Source organism: Rhinopithecus roxellana, chromosome 8 (genome assembly GCF_007565055.1).
Source record: "Rhinopithecus roxellana isolate Shanxi Qingling chromosome 8, ASM756505v1, whole genome shotgun sequence".
NCBI classification, from domain to species: domain Eukaryota; kingdom Metazoa; phylum Chordata; class Mammalia; order Primates; family Cercopithecidae; genus Rhinopithecus; species Rhinopithecus roxellana.
The window spans coordinates 114,007,749-114,026,586 of NC_044556.1; the positions used below are offsets into that span (position 1 = coordinate 114,007,749).

The 18,838-nt window shown below is 36.2% G+C and overlaps 1 pseudogene; it reads left to right on the top strand.

The window, feature by feature from the left end:
• Positions 1 to 4,255: 4,255 nt before the first annotated feature.
• On the top strand, positions 4,256 to 4,458 carry LOC115899319 (annotated as a pseudogene).
• The last annotated feature ends 14,380 nt before the right edge of the window (positions 4,459 to 18,838 follow it).

Consider the following 18,838-nt stretch of genomic DNA (forward strand, 5'->3'; position numbering starts at 1 on the left):
TCAACATAAATGATTGAAGCCAGAAAACAAGGCAATGATACCTTTAAAATATTGGAGGGGTTGGCGGGGGTGCGTTGAGGAGGTTATGAGTCTGTCAAACTAGAATGTTATATCAGTAAAAATATCCTTTAAAAGTGAAGTCAAAGTAAAAGAATGTCCATTAAAACAGAACTGAGAAAATTTGTCACCAGCAAATCTACACCTAAAAGCATAATGAAGACAATTATTTGAACGGAAGAAAATTGATCCTAGAAAGAAATACAGGAAGAAGAAACAATAGAGTAAATGAGAAAATAAATATTTGGGCAAGTCTAAATAAAAATGAACTAAAACAATAATAATAATGTTTTATTAAATTAAATACATTTAAAGCTAAAATACTTGACAACAATAGCACAAAAGGAGGGAAAGCTTAAATGTAATAAAAATGTTCAACGTGCTAGCCACGTCCAGGTGATAGCCTCATCATGGCAAGATTACTGACTTATGGTAGCTTGTAATATGTCATGTGTATATTGTAATCTCAAGCATAGCTTCTAAAGTAATATACAACTAACTGCCTAATAAAAGGGGAAAGAAACTAATTTTATGATGTGTTAATTCTAAAAAATAGTCAAATAAAAATAAGCAGAACAAATGAAACAAATGGACAACAATACAAATTGTAAGATAATGGGTATAAATCTAAATATGGATGAACTGTTCTAGTTAAAAGACAAAACTAACAGAGGCAAAAATCGGATAATATAAAATAATTAATGTAAAGGAAATAACAAAGAACAGATGGTACAAAGAAAAAAACCCCACACAACCAAAGGAAAAAAGAGTAAACACATAATATCAATGGACTAAACTATCCATTTATGAAACAATAATTTTTCAGATTGGAAAAGAAAGCCACTATATTTTAATTAGAAGAACCACACCTTAATTTTGAAGACGCAAGACTAGAGCCAGTAAAATGTTTTTATCTCTATTTATTTATTTATTTATTTTTGAGACGGAGTCTCGCTCTGTCGCCCAGGCTGGAGTGCAGTGGCCGGATCTCAGCTCACTGCAAGCTCTGCCTCCCGGGTTCACGCCATTCTCCTGCCTCAGCCTCCCGAGTAGCTGGGACTACAGGCGCCTGCCACCTCGCCCGGCTAGTTTTTTGTTTGTTTGTTTTTTGTATTTTTTAGTAGACGGGGTTTCACCATGTTAGCCAGGATGGTCTTGATCTCCTGACCTCGTGATCCGCCTCGGCCTCCCAAAGTGCTGGGATTACAGGCTTGAGCCACCGCGCCCGGCCTTAAAATGTTTTTAAAAAGTGCATATCAAGCACACTCTAAACGAAGCTGATTTTGCCAGTCAATCATCAGACAAAATAGCTTTTAATCAGGAAGCATTACAATATACAGAGCTATTTCATTATGATAAAATGTTCAGTCTCTCAGGAAGATAGAGTATAAATTTGTATGTTCTCAATTATATAGCAAAAACTAATAGACTTAAAAGCAGATAAGCAAGTGCAAACTGGCAGAGGAAAACCTTAATCCAGCTGTAATGAATAATAGAATGAGCACACAAAAAATAGAGAATAATTGAACTATATGATTAAAATGTTTGACCTAATAGATATATATAAAACATTGTATGCAACAACTTCAAAATGCCTATTGTCATTAAGTTCACATGAAATAGTTACTACAATATACCACATCTATGCTGGTATATAAAATGATATTTCAGAAGAGTAAATTCATTGAAAATGTAACTAATTACAGTGAAATAAAAATATATATCAATATTTCTGAGATTCAGCTAAGCAATGCCAAAAGAAATTTGTATAGCTTAAAATTTATATATTTCAAAAAAGTAGAACAGCTGAAAAACAGTAGTATCTTTTTCATCCCAAGAAATTTAAAAATGAACAACAAATTAAAGCCAAAGGAAGGAGTAGGGAAAAAAATAAAGATATAAGCAAAGATTAATAACAATAAAAAGCAAAGCTAAAAGTTTATTTTTAAAAATATGAACAAAAAGAAAAAAGTATGAGCAAGCATAAATCAAAGAAAAAAATACAGATTATTAATATCAGAACAGAAATTGAAAACATCACTAAAGATTTTATAGACACGAAAAACTTAAAGGACATACTAAAAAATGTGCAAATTTCTATTGAAAAACACCACGTCTTAGGACTGACAAAAGAAAGATTAAACAATTTTAAAATTTTGGTTTTCATCAAATAAATTATATATGTAATTAAAATGTTTTTCAAAATGAAAGCTCTGGGCCCAAATGGCTTTCAATTGTGAATTCTTCAAACACTTGAAAAAGAAACAATGACAATCTTACTTTTGTTTTCTGAGAATATTCTACAAAATAGAAATTTTCCCATGATATATATTTTTAAAACTCCTAAGAATAGAAAAGTTAGAAAACATCCCACATTTAAGAAATGAGGTCAGCATAACCTTAGTACCAAAACCTGACAGACTTTACAAGAAAAAAAATTTACACTGATTTCTCTCATGATTATATTTTTTAAAAAACTTAATACAAAACATAAATGTTCACTAATTCTACTTTTATTTAACTTTGGCCTGCAGTCCCAGATAGTACATAAAGAAAAAAATAATAAAGTGGGTAAAAGTTAGAATGGAAGAAATAAAAGTATCATTAATTTTGGACAACTTGAGTAGTTATAAATAAAAAAAACTTAGCTAAACTAATATAATTAGTTAACTGAGTTTAGTAAGGTGACTGAATATAATACCAATATACATGATTAATTATAATTCAATATATCAACAAAAATTGGAAAATAAAATTAAAATAATACCACTTATGGTGATTTTGAAAAGCATAAAAAACTAGCAATCAATTTAACAAGAGATGCACAAAACAACTGCACACAAAAAATACAAAGCATTTTTGACAGATATCAAATAACATGTAATTAACTTGAGAGATATACCATGTTTCTTTATTAGATGATCAATATTGTAAAGGTGGTAAACCTGCCCCCTATTTGTCTATACATACATTCTGATCTCAATCAAAATTTCTGAATATATTTAGTCGATGACAAATGGAAATGTCCATCAATGGATGAATGGTTTCTTTAAATATATATATATATACACACACACACATATATATATCACATTTTCTTTAACCATTCTGGTATATGTGTGTGTGTGTGTGTGTGTGTGTGTGTGTGTGTGTGTGTGTGTGTGTGTGTATGTAATGCAATATTGTTCAGCCTTTAAAAAAGGAAATTCTACCATATGTGACAACATTAATGAACTTTAAGCACATTATACTAAACAAAATAAGCCAGTCACAGTATTGCCAGCACCACGCTCTGGGTTCTTGAAATCTCCCAGATAGAAATCAAAGGAGCTCACCAGACATAGCAGAAGAGAGAAAGTGAAAGTGTATTAAGCTTGTGCACAAGGGAGTCAATACCACCAAAGGAAAAGGGTGGGCTGCTCCTTAAGAGAAGTATGGGAAAGAGTTTCATCAGGTATGTCCAGGAGGGGTTTCTCTAGCACTTGAACAGTGGCTTTACATGCTTCTTCATACCTAGCACATTACATTATCATTGTAAATATCCTCTCCTGGGCATAATATTTAGCATTGAAATGAGGTCACTGTAAGGTGAAGTTTAAGTCTAACTGTGCAGGAAAGGCTCTGGCGAACTTGGCCAGGCAGTTCCTCTGACCAAGACAGGAACTTGTGGTAAATAGTGCCTTGGGTCTTTTGGTGCTGATTGGCTTGAAGTTAGGTAAGCTACAGCTTGAGTACAGGGCTTTTGCTCTTTTTCTCTAAACTACGTTAAGTTAGGAAACCAGCCTGCCTTCCTATCTCAACAGAAGAACAAACACTGCATGATTCCTTTTATATCAAGTATCTAAAAGAGTTAAACTCACAGAAACTTAGAGCAGAATGGTGATTGTCAGAGAGAATGGATGGAGGGGCATATAGGGCATTCAATGGGTATGAACTTTTAGTTATAAAATATGAATAAGTTTTATAGATCTTCTGTACAACATTGCGTCTATAGTTAACTGTCTTATGCATACCAAGTGTTCTTACTACAATAATAATAACAAAAATAAAGCACCATTATGAGCCAAGAGGCAAACTACCTATTAGAAGAAGATATTTGCAATAAATATAATCAATATAGGACTCATAACCTGTATATATAAGAAATTACTACATATTAATAGAATAAATGCAGAAGAATTCCAACAGTGGATATCCAAAGACTATTCTTTCAGGGATCATTATGGAAGAAGTTTCTCTGAATGCCTAAAGAACCAGAAAACCATGAGGACGGACAGCAGCACTCTCTCCTGAGCATGAAGCTAGCTCTTGACACTGGTTTGCTGCAGCTGTGTTTGCCATTGCTGGTCATTTTTCTCTTTCTTTGGGAGAGTGGAGGGAAGAGAATGCAAACTGAGTGGTATTTCTTAAAAGAGGAAAAAAAGACCAATAATATATGAAAAGGTGCTCAATTCTATTAGACAACAATTAAAATCACAATAACTTAAATACACACCCACCAGAATTGCTTAACTGAACAGACCCAACCAAACCAAAAAAAACCAAGGAATCAACTGACAATACTGAAGTTGGTGGGAATGTGAAGCTGTTAGACATTTTATACACTACCAGCAAGAGTAAAAATTGATGCAACCACTTTGGAAAATAGTTTGGTAGTATCAAATAAAGCTAAACAGACAAACGGCAACAATCCAGTAGATGTGGTTAAGCTTTGCGTCCCCACCCAAATCTCATCTTGAATTGTAATCCCCATAATCCCTACATGTCAAAGGAGAGACCAGATGGAGCAGGTGGAGGTAATTGAATCATGAGGGCAGTTTCCCCCATGCTGTTCGCATGATAGTCAGTTCTCATAAGATCTGATGATCATGTGAGGGGCTCTTCCCTCTTCGCTCAGCACTTCACCTTCCTGCTGCCTTGTGAAGAAGGTGACTTACTCCCCTTCACCTTCTGCCATGATTGTAAGCTTCCTGAGGCCTCCACAGCCATGCTGAACACTGACTCAATTAAACTTATTTCCTTTATAAATTACCCAGCCTCAGGCAGTTCTTTATAGCAGTGTGCAAATGAACTAATACACCAGTAAATTCACTTCAAGGTATATGCCAAATAAAGTTGTGTATTTATGTTCACCCGAACGACACATCGAAAAATGTAGCCCAAATCCCTATCTACAATAGAAAAAATAAATTAATGGTGGTAAATTTATGCAATGAAACATTATACAATAATGAGAGAACAAACAAAATACTGCTGCACATGAGAAGAATGAACCTCACAAGCATAAACTGGAGCAAAAGAAGCCAAACATCATGAGTGAGTTCCACTTATACAAACTTCAAAATCAGGTAAAAGTAAGGAAAAATAGCTGTCCCAAGATAGATACTGGGAGAATGCAAATAGGGAGTTATTTCTTGGTCTGGGGAGTAGTTACAAGAATGTGTTCAAGTTTGTAAAATTTCATCCAGCTGTTCCTTTGTTATTTGTTCATTTCTCAGTATGCATGTTGACTTTATTAAAAAGTTTAACTTCAGAATACTAAATTTATGATTATAAAAGTTAAAATATATAGAAGAATATTAAAATTACTCATAAATTTACTATTGTTTCAGTGAGTTCCTTCCAGCGCTTTATAGTGGGTGCGTGTGTGTGTGTGCACGTGTGTGCTTTACAAAAATATAGTTTTTTCCCCTCTGTTTTTCCACTTAATTGTTTCTCTGGGGACTTTTCCAATGCAGTAAATATTCATCAAAATACATCTTCCAAGAGTTATCTAATATTCTTTTCTCTAGAGGAAACTGGCTTACTTAACAGATCCTGTGTTGTAAGACATTTGAGGTGTTTTTATTTTCATTATTTTAAATACTTCTCTGAATCTTTTAACAAAAATTTGAGCTTGAATTGAAGCTCTCTAAGAAGACAAATTGCTAACCTAACAAATTGTACAAAATTGACTCCCACGTGAGGCATGTGCAGCAGAGAACTCTCTTTATACTCTTACTAACACTAATAATTATGCCATTAAAATTTGCCAAATTGACAAATACTGTGCTTTATTGTAACTTATATTTCATTGATTTCTACTGTGTTAAATCGTATCTGTACTTCTTTTTCTATTAATTAACTTTCTTTCTTCCTTTCCTCCTTTTATTCTACTGAGGTATCTGTGTTTTTCCTGATGTTTTATAAAACTTATATAGTGAAGATGTCTATGCTTTGCCATATATATTACATTTTTCCCTATTTGACAATTAATATTTAAGTTTTTATGGTGTTTGGAGAGACAAAAATTATTGTATGTTTATGTGGTTGAAATAGTTTCTGAGTTTTCTTTCATTGAATTTATGCTTAGAAAGTTCATGGCCATTTCAAATGAGTTTAATGTATGTGATGGTTACCTTCATGTGTCAGCTTGACTGGCCATGGGGTGCCCAGGTATTGAGTTAAACATTATTTTGGGTGTACCTGTGAGTGCGTTTCTGAATAAGTTTAACATTTGAGTAAAGCAGATTATCCTTTCCAATGTTAGTAGGTCTCACCTCTGAAAGCCTGAATAGAACAAATGGTGGGGTAAAGAAGAAGTTGGACTTTCTACCTGATTGTCTTCAAACTGGAATATAGGTCTTCTCTTGCCTTCAGACTTAGATCGGAACTATACCATCAGCTCTCCTGGGTCTCCAGCTTGTTGACTGCAGATTTTGAGATTTCTCAGCCTCCACAATTGCATGAACCAATATTTAACATACATACATACATACGTACGTATGTACATACATACATACATACACATCCTACTGGTTCTGTTTCTCTGGAGAACCCCAATTCAATGTACATGTGCATTTTCTTTAATTTTAGTTTTTCTTCTTTTTGTACATTTAATTTTAAATCTATCAGGGGGTTTTGGTGAAAAGAGAAAATCAAATCTCTTAATGTTCTTTTCCCCTGAATGACTGACACCTTCCTTCCGCATCTGAAACCCAGTTCAAATATTCCCTCCTCTGTGCCATGACTGTATTTGGCACTTACCTCTTTTTCTGTTCCGCTTCTCTAAAAACTAGACCACATCACTTCACTCACAGCCATGGCTGATATTCTGATCTTCTTCTCGGAATAGCTGTGTTTCCTTTTGCTATTATTTAAGATCCAGTGACACCATTTTCACTGGGAGCATTCCTGCTGTCATGCTCTGCTCACAAACCAGATGACTTGATTATGGATCTCATCTAAATCAGATCTAATTTCAACATTTTTTTTTCGAAGTATATAGTCCAGTCCTACTGGTGAGATCTTCAGTGTCAGATATTGGTTTAATTTCCTCATTATTCTTTGTCCCTCTGCCTCTGTCCCTGTATTTCTCTTTCTCAGTCTGCTGAACAGTTTCAGACTTACATTAGTTGCAACAATACACATCACTGTGTATCTAGGGACTTAAGAGAATTTTGAAAAGTCAATTAAAAGGTTTGCACCTCAGCTTATTTATTTGAAAATTATTATAATTCTTAACCACAACAAGGTTGTTGTAGACCTCAAGTGAAAACAATGGACATAAGTTAGGGTTGCCAGATAAAATATAGGACAACCAATGAAATCTGAATTTCAGATAAACCACAAATATATTTTAGTGTAGGTATGTTCCATGTAATATCTGAAAATCCTGACATGAAAGCACATTGTAACATGTTAAAGCATTAATTACCAAGAAAAGGAATTCATAAGATGAAGATAAAAAAGAAAAAGAACAGCTCATCCTAATGTTTGTGTTTTCTCCACAGGTTATGATACCCTAAATAATATTTATTAAAATTAGAATGAATCAGGATGAACAGTGAATGTTGTGGCTGGTAAAACAACTTTGTTTCTATGACTTCAAAATAATACATAGAATCAGTTTACTAAGTCATGACATCTCTGTATTAGTCAGGGTTCTCCGGAGAAACAGAGCCAATAGGATAGATACAGATAAAGAGATTTGTTATGAGGATTGACTCACACATTTGTGGAGCCTGAAAAGCCCATGATCTTCCATTTCCAAGCTAGTGGTCCAAGAAAGAAGGTGGTATAATTCTACTTCAAACCTGAAGTCTCGAGAACCAGATGTGCCAATGTCTGAGGGCAGGCAAAGATGGATGTCCTAGCTTGAGTAGACAGCAAATTTGCTCACCTTTCACGCTTTTATTCTACTCAGGTTCTCAAAGGATTAAATTATGCCCACACACATTGATGAGGCTGATCTTCCTTGCACTGTCTATTGACTCAAATGCTAATATCTTCTAGAAACCCCACCACAGACACACCCAGAAATAATGTCTTACCAGCTATCTGGAAATCCCTTAGCACAGTTAAGTTGACACGTTAAAATTAATCATATCAGCCCCTAATTTTCCACCCCTTACAAACTTGAACCTTCTATAGGATTGGAAGGATGAGGACAATTGTCTTTTTCCAGAGTTCTTTGCTGAATCTGATCTTGTGTTATTCTCTTGCTGATAGTGACAGCTGTGCTGCCCAAGGCGATGCTGATTCATTCTCAAATTAAAACAATAAAATTTACTAACAACTCTCCAAACCCTCAAGATAAGAGAACTATAAACTGTTTTCTCTTTCCGTCAACTCCCTGAAATTACTTCTCCATCTCTTCTTCCTTTTTAAATACAGAATTTAAGTACCCTTTTAAAATCTTAAAACTCTATTTCTTCTCCCAGTTGGCTCTTAGCCTTGGTTTTGCTCAGCTTTTATTCCCTTTCCTGTTTTGAACTCCCTGGTTCCCTGAAGAGCAGAAATTGGAATCAGAGATACAGGCTCTGATATTTGCTCTTCCACTTACCAGCAGTGAGCTAGCTAGGGATCCTCTCACAGTTTCTATTTCCTCATTCATACAAATGGGCCTTATAATACTGTTGCAGAAATTTTCTGGCAACAGAGTTTACTGGACCACTTATACACTGTTTCAGTCCTAGGACATGGTCCTCCACTTCTTTGAAATTCCCAAACAGTTCTGTCTCAAGAACAGAGGAGACATATCTGTACTGTTTGATACTAGCATTATGGTCAGAGAGACAAATCAGAAAATCTAAATGAAAGAAAATGAACAAAAGCCTCATGGCCCAGAGCTTGGGAATACAGGTGCATAATATTTAGAGCAGTATTCCCTAGAATTGAAATAAATGGTGTATAGGGCTTTTGACTTATCCAGAGAGGGATTCTTCTTGAAGTTACCTTTTTGTATAACGAGGCTTTCAAAAAAAATCTCTCCTAAGATACCATGTATTTACATTAATTGGCTTTTTCAAAGAACATTCACTTATACAGGCTTATTATATGCTCCCAGTTTCTTTATTCAGTAAGCAGGTAAATATTTTTACCCTTGCCTAACAAGTGAGGTGGCTGAAGTTGCAGGAAATCAATGTGAAAGAAAACACAATTAGAAAATGGCATATCTAAGAGTGGGCTACGTGTATTCAAACGCATAATAGATGCTGCAGCTAGAATTCTTGCTTGGGAGAAATTGTGCAACATAGTTCCTAAGATGCTATGAGACTTTCTGTATTAATGTAGGACTCTTTCTCTGTTTTGATGATGTTATCCTCTGGATAAGTTACATAATTGATTTTATATTTAGACAAATACTAAAAAAATCTTTATTTCTTCATATAGTAAAAATTTGAAAACCAGCGTTATGGAGTAGAAAAGCAATTATAGACTGATACCTAAAAAACGTGATTTTTAGTTTCAGTATTTCTATGATTGGTTTTGGACAAGTTTCCTAACCCCTCTAGATCTCATCTTTTCAATCTGAAAAAACACCCCCAGTGTCATTAACATAAATGGGGATACAAGCCAAACAGAACACCCTCAACAGTATTTATCTACACTTCAAAAAATATCTTTCATCTTCAAAATCTCCTTACCTCAAATATTAATATCAGTTTGTGGAATTTCTATACAATTTTACTGAGGTAGAACTGGCAATAAATTTATAAATTATATGTCGAAAACCACAAAGAAACATAAAATTTATAAGTGGGAAAATGCAAGTGAATTCAATTCAATCCAATTAGGAATTGAACTTGTATTTTGAAACTTACCCATTAGCCTATTCTTCATTCACATATAAAATCATTCAGGATATATTCCTTAGATTTTACTTAGTGCCAAGCACTAGAGATGAAACACAGAATCTACTTTTGAAACATCTCTCAGAATCACTTTGCACTTTCATGGAGTTTACATCTTACAGGGAAGGTAAACATTAAACAATATGAGGTGATATCAAATGGTGCAGAAAGGTAAAGAAAATGAAGACTGAAAACATCGTATGAAAAATTTCCTAAAGGGGATGATTATCTTGCCTTGAAAGAGAAGTGAAAGTCATATAGAGTATGTGAGTATTTAGATAATCTGATCTGATCATAAAAGTGGTTGCTTTCCTAATTGTCACTGATTTATACAACGGTAAGAATGATAAATTTGTTGAGTCAAAATTATTAGGTTAGGTAATTATTACTAGAAATTATATATTTCTGGCTTTCTTTGCAACTAGAGTGCAAGTATATGATACAAGTGCCACCTACCAAAAGCACCTGCTGGAGAATATTAATAAATGATATTATTCATTCAACTTTTCTCTAGATTTGAAATTTTGTAAATAACATGTTAAAGGGAGAGTAGAATATCTGCTGGAGATTCTGATTGAGAAGTGAGCTACATGAAGGAATAAGACCATGAGGAATCTACGTTCTGGTGAAGGTAGTGGTAGAAGCTTTGAGTCATCATTTTTTACAGTCAACTTCATGATAGAGCAGTAGTGGACCTGCCAACTATAGTATCGATGTTCAGGAGATGCAGAACCAGTGTTTTCCTCATCGGATCACTTCTGGAACACGATTGTGGGTGACATTTCTGAAACACGAGCTCAACCTTGGTTGGTCAGCCCTCCCACCTATTTCTTAAGCTCCATTAATATCATTTTAATTTCTTTCTAGTCAACCAGAGCTTGCTTCATTGCTTACAGCTTCAGTTCTGACTTGTATAGAAGCCAATAACTCATGTAGAACAATGCCTATTGCTGATGTCATAAACTTCCATAATTGGTAAAGAGTAAAACTATTTTCTCCCTTTTATTTCCTTATTTTTGAAACCATGTCTGTTTCTGTTTCAAAAATAAGAGACAAAAGGGAGGAACACCATAAAAGAATCAATCCTTGTTTGTTTCAGAATTGATGTGGTTGGTACCTAAGTTCCCTTTGACAGATTTCTGTGACCCAACCTAATTCTCTTTAACTACTATAGACATCAACCTTTCCTTGGCATGAAAAACTACAGGGTCAAGAAGGGAAAACTAACATCCCTCACCCATCAACTATTTTCTTCCCTAGGAAAAAATTTTATGGTCTATAGTAGTATCCAGCCCTATGACAGGTGCCTGGAGTTGAAAGAACAATGTTGGATCACGTGTGTGAAATTTGGAAGAACTGTTTTATATCCTTTGTCTACATTTGTAATTACCAAATTCTACTGTGCATAAGAAAACACTATTTATAATTACTTTATAATTAAAACACAATTCCTTGAGATTCTGCTTGCCGAGATTCTGATTTAGTAGGTCTGGTGTGGGACCTGAAATTCTGCATTTCCAACAAGTTCGAGATGATGATGCCACCATTCTGAGAATCACATTATGAGTGTCAAAACTCTAGACAACTTAAAAGATGTCTACAAAATATACCCATTAGATTTAGCAACAAGATTTCACTGATGACCTTTAGTAAAGCAGTTTCAGTGGAGTAGTGGAGGCAGAAGCCAGACCAGTGATCTCCCCAATAGAATCAAAGTAGAAATAAAAGGAAATTAAAGCAATGGGGACAGCAAAAAATCCTATAGAAATGCAAGAGAGATGGAGTATTAAAATGAAGGAAACACTTAAAGGCTAATAGAAAAGAGCCAGCAGAAAAGGAAAGATTAAAGCTACTGAAAATAGAGGCACTGATCAATGAATAAAATTCCTAAGAATGCTAGAGAGGATGGGACCCAGGGCATAGGTAAGCATTTGGCTTTAGCAAAAATGAGGCACTTCTTCTACCCTAACAAGAAGGAAAGAGAAAACAGAGTGAGAGAACGTGTACAGATTAGTAAATTTGGTGTCAGTAAATATAGGGTTCCTGTATGCTAATGAGGAGGGGAGGTCGTTGTTGAGGTTGAAAGATTTAAGGAGCAGGGAGAAGATTAGAAACAATCAAACAAGTTTAGATCAGGTAAGAAAATTAATTAGGAAACTACACTAGAATTGCTGGACATGGCTGAAGATCCAGAAATGTTTCCAATTAGTAATGTAAGTGTTTTATTTGGTTTTTCAAGCAGCACTTAGCATCTTGGATACGTATCAAATAAGGTAAATAACTAATTTTAGTTAGGATCGGGGGTTTTTCCATAATGGGTGCAATAAAAGCAAAATGTAGCAGGAGAATTTATTTCTTGAAGGTCTGATTTTGAATCTTGTTAAAGTAAAAAGTAGGAAGAGTTCTCTATTTTAATGTTATGTCCTCTATTGAGGAGAAACATTAAAATTTTAATTGTCCACTTACAAACTACTTAGATAATAATTGGGAAAGGCATTCATTAGCAAGGAAAAGCTACATACATTGTCACTTTTGTAGTGCATTAAGCGAACAGTCTGCATTTTAAATTCCTGTTATCGGGAACGACTATTGGAAGAATAATGAAATAAGTCATTTTCATATATTTATAGTACATATTCGTTATTCTCAATCACTGAGAAAGAGCAACCTATACAAATGAACTTAAGTGCTTTTTCATTAGTATAAATAAAATGTTAAGTAGTAGGAGGAATTGCTGTAAATACTGTAGGCTAAAGTACTTCCAGTAATCTTTTTCTTGAACGATGGTGGCAGTTAAAAGACTATTTCAATACTTGTTCTTGATAATGATAACATAAACCCAAAGAAGTAAAATCTCTTTTCTTGGAAAGCCCACGATATCCACAGTTGGAAGGCAGGATCATAAAATGGATTTCTCCTCCCCATTTGATGGCCACAGGGTCAATGAATTTTACATGGAGAAAGGTGTTTCACATTTTTACAGCTCTCTCTACTCTGCTTGTGCTCCGTCTTTAGCCAACATTACTTCAAGGTCCTTTCTCTTTTTCTCCCCTTCAAGATTCTTTCTCCTTTTATACCATTTCCACAGAGAGTTAATTCCAAAAACCTATCAAAACTTACAAAGCCCTTCATGATGCGGCCCCAAGCTTCTCACGTTCCCTCCCATTAACTCTGTTAAAACCCCCATGAACCTCCTTCTTCAAGAAAACCACTGTGTCACAGTCACGAAGATAACAACATAGCCCTGTTTGGAATTCTGCAGTGACACAACAGAAGGAAACTAGGACTATGAATGGCCACATGGAGCAAGCCGTCCCCAAACTTAGAACACCCACCTCAGTCTACGGCCATACCACCCTGAACGCGCCCGATCTCGTCTGAACACCCACCTCAAATTATTAAGCAAGAAACATACTTTTATCAAATTCTTTAAGTCACTGAGTTTGTATTGGATTTCTTTACTATAGCAGCTTAACCTTACTCTAACTTTACTACATTTCTCCTCATAGCACTTATCACTCCTTCCTATTATCTTTTTTAAATTTGCTTGCAGTTTTTTCTTTTTTCATAGAACGTTACTTCATGAGGGGGGAGACTTTGTGTTGTTTCTCCTTGCATCTTAGCATGTTGAACAGTGTTTTCCATATAGTAGGCACTCAGAAACCTTTGAGGAATGAATGATTAGCACATGAATGAATGATGAATGAATTCTATCAACTGAAGCTCTGCTTCCAGATTTGCTTTTCCTATTCTCTCTCTTCCTCCACGCTCCCACACATCCTCCACCATGTGTGCATATTTGCTGTACAGATGCCTGGGCTCAGTAAACACAAAATCTGGGCTTGGTTGCAGGGACCCAGGCAGCACAGCTGTTGATCCTAAGCAGCACTGTAGTCTCCTCCAGTGAGTGCAGCTGAGCTCTGCAGAAATGTAGTTCTATAATTTGGCTTTCAGGAGGTGTACACCTCTGTCAGGTACCTTTACACTAACGGCCATTTCAGAAAGCAGACAGGTTGGCAAAGCAAAAGGAATTGAGCCCTGCAAAGAACTCATCTCCAAGATTAAATCTTTGAAGATCCTCAGATAGCCATTATTACCCTGGCTTCCTTCCAACTGAGAGTCAGCAAAATGATCAGTGTCTTATCTCTCAGGTAAAGGAGGATACTCAGAGTCCATTTCTTTTTGAGTGTATAAAATAAAAAATTTACTGAGTGGTTACTTCCTGTGTTTGGCAGTTTTAAGATAGACAGTACTTTTCTGAGACAGAGGGGAGCAGGCAATTGCAAGTTTCCATATGCTGGAAGAGTTGATCAGCTTCTTTTTGCATGATTGTTAAGTGGATTTAATTGCTGCATTTTTATATAATTTATAGATGTATTGATTAAATATATGTTGTGTTTTACTTCCAAGCCTAGCCCAAGGTTCCAGCTAAATTTAAAACCAAGGTTAGCTAATAGACTAGAAATGTTGAATACTTTTCTTTGCAATTTTATATTTTGACTAATTAACTTGATAAGTTAAACTATTTCAGTACACACACAAATTAACTGTATTCTAACTTGCATTAAGTCACGAAATAATACCTTTGTGTAAATCGGTCTTCCGTTTACTTCATTAGTCTTTCCCCTCTTACTTTTGCTACATAGATTATAGGTTCCTTGAAAGCAAGATTTGGGTTCAATAATTTATTTGTTGTAATAAAAAAATTAGCATAGTACTCTAAATGCAATATACTGTCAACAAATAGTGAAATAATTAGGATATGAAGTTAATTTGTTGTTGCAATATATTAAAACCTCTAAGAAGCTCTAAAATCTAACCATTCAGATTTTATTAAACCCAAAGTAATTAACACGAATCCATAGACTGAAGATTCCAATTGAATTAGGCTATTCTGGAAGTTACACTAGAAATTTAAAATATATATTTCCCATAGCAATATACTTTACTTCTTTAGGATACTGATGAATTCTTCCATATCCTTAGACATAAACAGAGTGCCTGCCCTAAACCCTGCACCTCAGGGGCCTGATCTCTGGAGCATTGACGTGTCAACCTCAAAAATTTCTAAGTCCAGCAGGGAGCAGTGGCTCACACCTGTAATCCCAGGACTTTGGGAGGCCAAGGCAGGTGGATCACAAGGTCAGGAGTTCAAGACCAGCCTGGCCAATATGGTGAAACCCCGTCTCTACTAAAAATACAAAAATTAGCTGGGTGTGGTGGCGCGCCCCTGTAATCCCAGCTACTCGGGAGGCTGAGGCAGGAGAATCACTTGAACCTGAGAGGCGGAGGATGCAGTGAGCCAAGATCGTGCCATTGCACTCCAGCCTGGGCAACAAGAGTGAAACTCTGTCTCAAAAAAAAAAAAAAAAAAAAAAAAAGTTTCTAAGTCCACTTTCAGTGCCTGAGACCAACTAGGGCCATCAGTGCTCCCTACACGAGGTGCCCCAAATTCAGACTAGAAACTGAATGAATTCTGGACCACTTTTCTCCCATTTGGGGCACCCCAACCCTTTACTCCATATATTGGGTTGGCTGGTTATCTGAAGAATCTCCGGGACTCATGTCTAGGGGATTGTATTAGGGTCTCCTGTCTGGAACTCATTTCAGGAGAATGGCCTGGGTCATTCTCTCTGGAAAATGAGTACTGTACAGCATTGTACGAGATTCGGTTTCTAGAATGGTGTTGACACACTGATTTTGGGTGGCGCACACTCGCGCGGGAAACAAGATCAGTTCACTCACATGGGAAACAAGATGAGCTCGGGGATCTGAGCTACCAGTTGTTCATCTCTGTTGACGGCTATTGCGAGACCTCGGTTTTGGTCTTTTTAGTTTACAAGAATTTAAACAAGAGACCCAGAGCAAAGGAGATAGAGCATGAAGTAATTTATTGCAAAAGAAAAAGGATATTTTGAAAATTCAGTGCATAATAAAAATGTACACCCTGAGAGAGAGAGAGAGAATTCAAGGCAGGCTGCTTGTAAGGATGAGACAGCAAAGACTGGCACTAGGGAGCCTCTCCTTATGGGGAATCCCCTTTATGGGAGTCTTACATTATTCTTAAGGGGGTGCAAAGAGGTGTTAATAGTAAGCAGGTTTTGGGGGGTCTCTGGTGCATATGCACAGTAGCTGTATATGCTTGTTCATACATTGCATGTCTCATTAGCATCTTAAATATCCACCCAGGGGTGTGTTTTTCACTATTTTAATGAGCAAAAGGTCAGTCTGGGGACAGGTAAAATCAAAATGGGCATGCTCTCTATAGGGGAGTTTCCTACTAGAGATAGCTTTTCTTGAATGAACTGGACTGCAATGTGAATGTTGGGGCTTATCCTGGTCACCTTGCCATGTTCCAAGGACATAGTTTCTTCCTTGACTGTGTATCCTGCCTCACTCTCACCATTGAGCTTTAACTGCATATGAGGGTATTTGCATCAGCTCTGGCCCCTTTGTGTTCTGGCAGCAGGGCTGCCTCTAATCTCCACAGCCACAGGGAGAAGATAGTGGTAGACATCATTTATTCTATGTGCCCCTTACCACTAGCAATACCCCTGAAATATTTTTGCTACATATCAGGAAATACTCTGTGGGTGGTTGTACATATGTCCTCCGAGAGATTTCAAGATAGTTGATCCATAATTCTAATGAGTCCTTCTAATCATTGTATTATCTTGCCTCAAACCAATGAAGTAATGATCTGCTCTCCTTGGTTTGTCTTAAGCCCACTGAAAGTACTATCTAAGACTGCTATAACAAGTTACCACAAACTTGATCGATGGCATGGAACAACAGAAATTCAATCTCTCACAGTTCTGGAGGCCAGAAGTCCAAAATCAGTTTCACGAGGCTGAAATCAAGGTAACAGCAGGCCCATGCTGCCTACAAAAGCTCTAGAGAATTTCTTCCTTCACTTCTGCAGCTACTGGTAGTGGTCAGAATTCCTTTGTTTGTGGCTACATCATCTAGTCTTTCCCCCCTTGGCCACACTGTCATCTCCTTTTTTGTGTCAACTCTCCCTCTGCCTCTTATGTCTGCCAAGTTTCTTTTGCATGTAAGGTGCATTGACAGGTTCCAGGGATTAGGATCTTGCTATATTTTGGGGTCATTATTCAGTATACCATACTGGGCAAGGAGTGGACAGTCAATGAGCAAATATGCCACTTTTTTTCCTTCTCATCTATTCTTCACATTGATGGTGATGGGTAGAAAGAAGAGGTACAGTCAATATTGAAAGAGAGTACATTCTAAGAATGCAGTGATGTCCATCTAAAGTGTGCAAGAGAAGACATGGTTGTAAGCTATGTTTTATGCTATAAAACTCTAAATAGTAAATTTTTAAAAATTATTATACTCAATTTCCTCCATATCCTGAATTCACAGGTGGCACAACTGATGATGCAACAATATGAATAATGAGGTCACCAGCATTAAACAAATGGTATTGGGAAGCGTTACAGGCAAGAAGACCTATATTTTGTCAATTAAAAAATAGCAAAGATTCATATTTCTCACGTTTTTCTCATGCTGAGAGAAATAAAATTACTCAAGAATGGCACATTTGGCAATAAAGAATACAAAGACATAGTCTTTAGACACAAACAGGAAAATATGCTACCTGGATTATACAGCTAATCTTCTCATGCATTCATTGGAAAATAAACATTCAATTACCTCTTTTCTGCTCATTATGCTAAAACTACATTAATAAATCACTGTATCTTGCATGGATACATATATTTTATAATACATTTTAAAATCAAATTATTTATATAGATAAGGACCCCATTTGGTCATCTGCAAGTGCTGAAACCAACTTTCAGCTTTTCTATATAATGTATACATGGGATGAGGGGAAGACTAAGGATAAAAATTTAGGTACAAAATTCTTGTTCATGGACAGGTTTATTTGGAAAATTGTTAATAGCAACTGCTGTTGGGTTTGGATTCATATTAAAATTTGTGAAATTTTAGGCCAGGTATGGTGGTTGATGCCTTAAATCCCAGCACGAGGTGGGAGAAATGTTTAAAGCTAGGAATCTGAAACCTGCCTGGGCAACAAAGCAAGACCCCATCCCTGCAAAAAATTAAAAAATAGCTGGGCGTGGTGGCATGCATCTGTACTCCCAGCTACTCCAGAGGCTGAGGTGGGAGGATCATTGGAGCTCAGGAGGTTGAGGCTGTAGTGAGTTACAATTGTGTCCCTGTACTCCACTCTGTACTGGGTGAGAGTGAGACCCTGTGATATGGTTTGGCTCTGTGTCCCCACCCAAATCTCACCTTGAATTGTAATTCCCATAATCTCCACATGTCAAGAGTGAGACAAGGTGGAGGTAATTGGATCGTGGGAGCAGTTCCCAGCATGCTGTTCTCGTGGTAGTGAGTCTCATGAGATCTGATGGTTTTATAAGCGTCTGGCATTTCCCCTGCTTGCACTCATTCTCTCTCCTGCTACCCGGTGAAGAGGTGCCTTCGACCATGATTGTAAGTTTCCTGAGGCTTCCCCAGCCATGTAGAACTGTGAGTCAATTAAACCTCTTCTACTTATAAATTACCCAGTCTCAGGCATTTCTTCTTAGCAGTGTGCGAACAAAGTAACACACCCTGTCTCTAAATAAATAAATAAAAACAAAATTTTAAAAAATTGTGGCATTTTTATAGGAGCA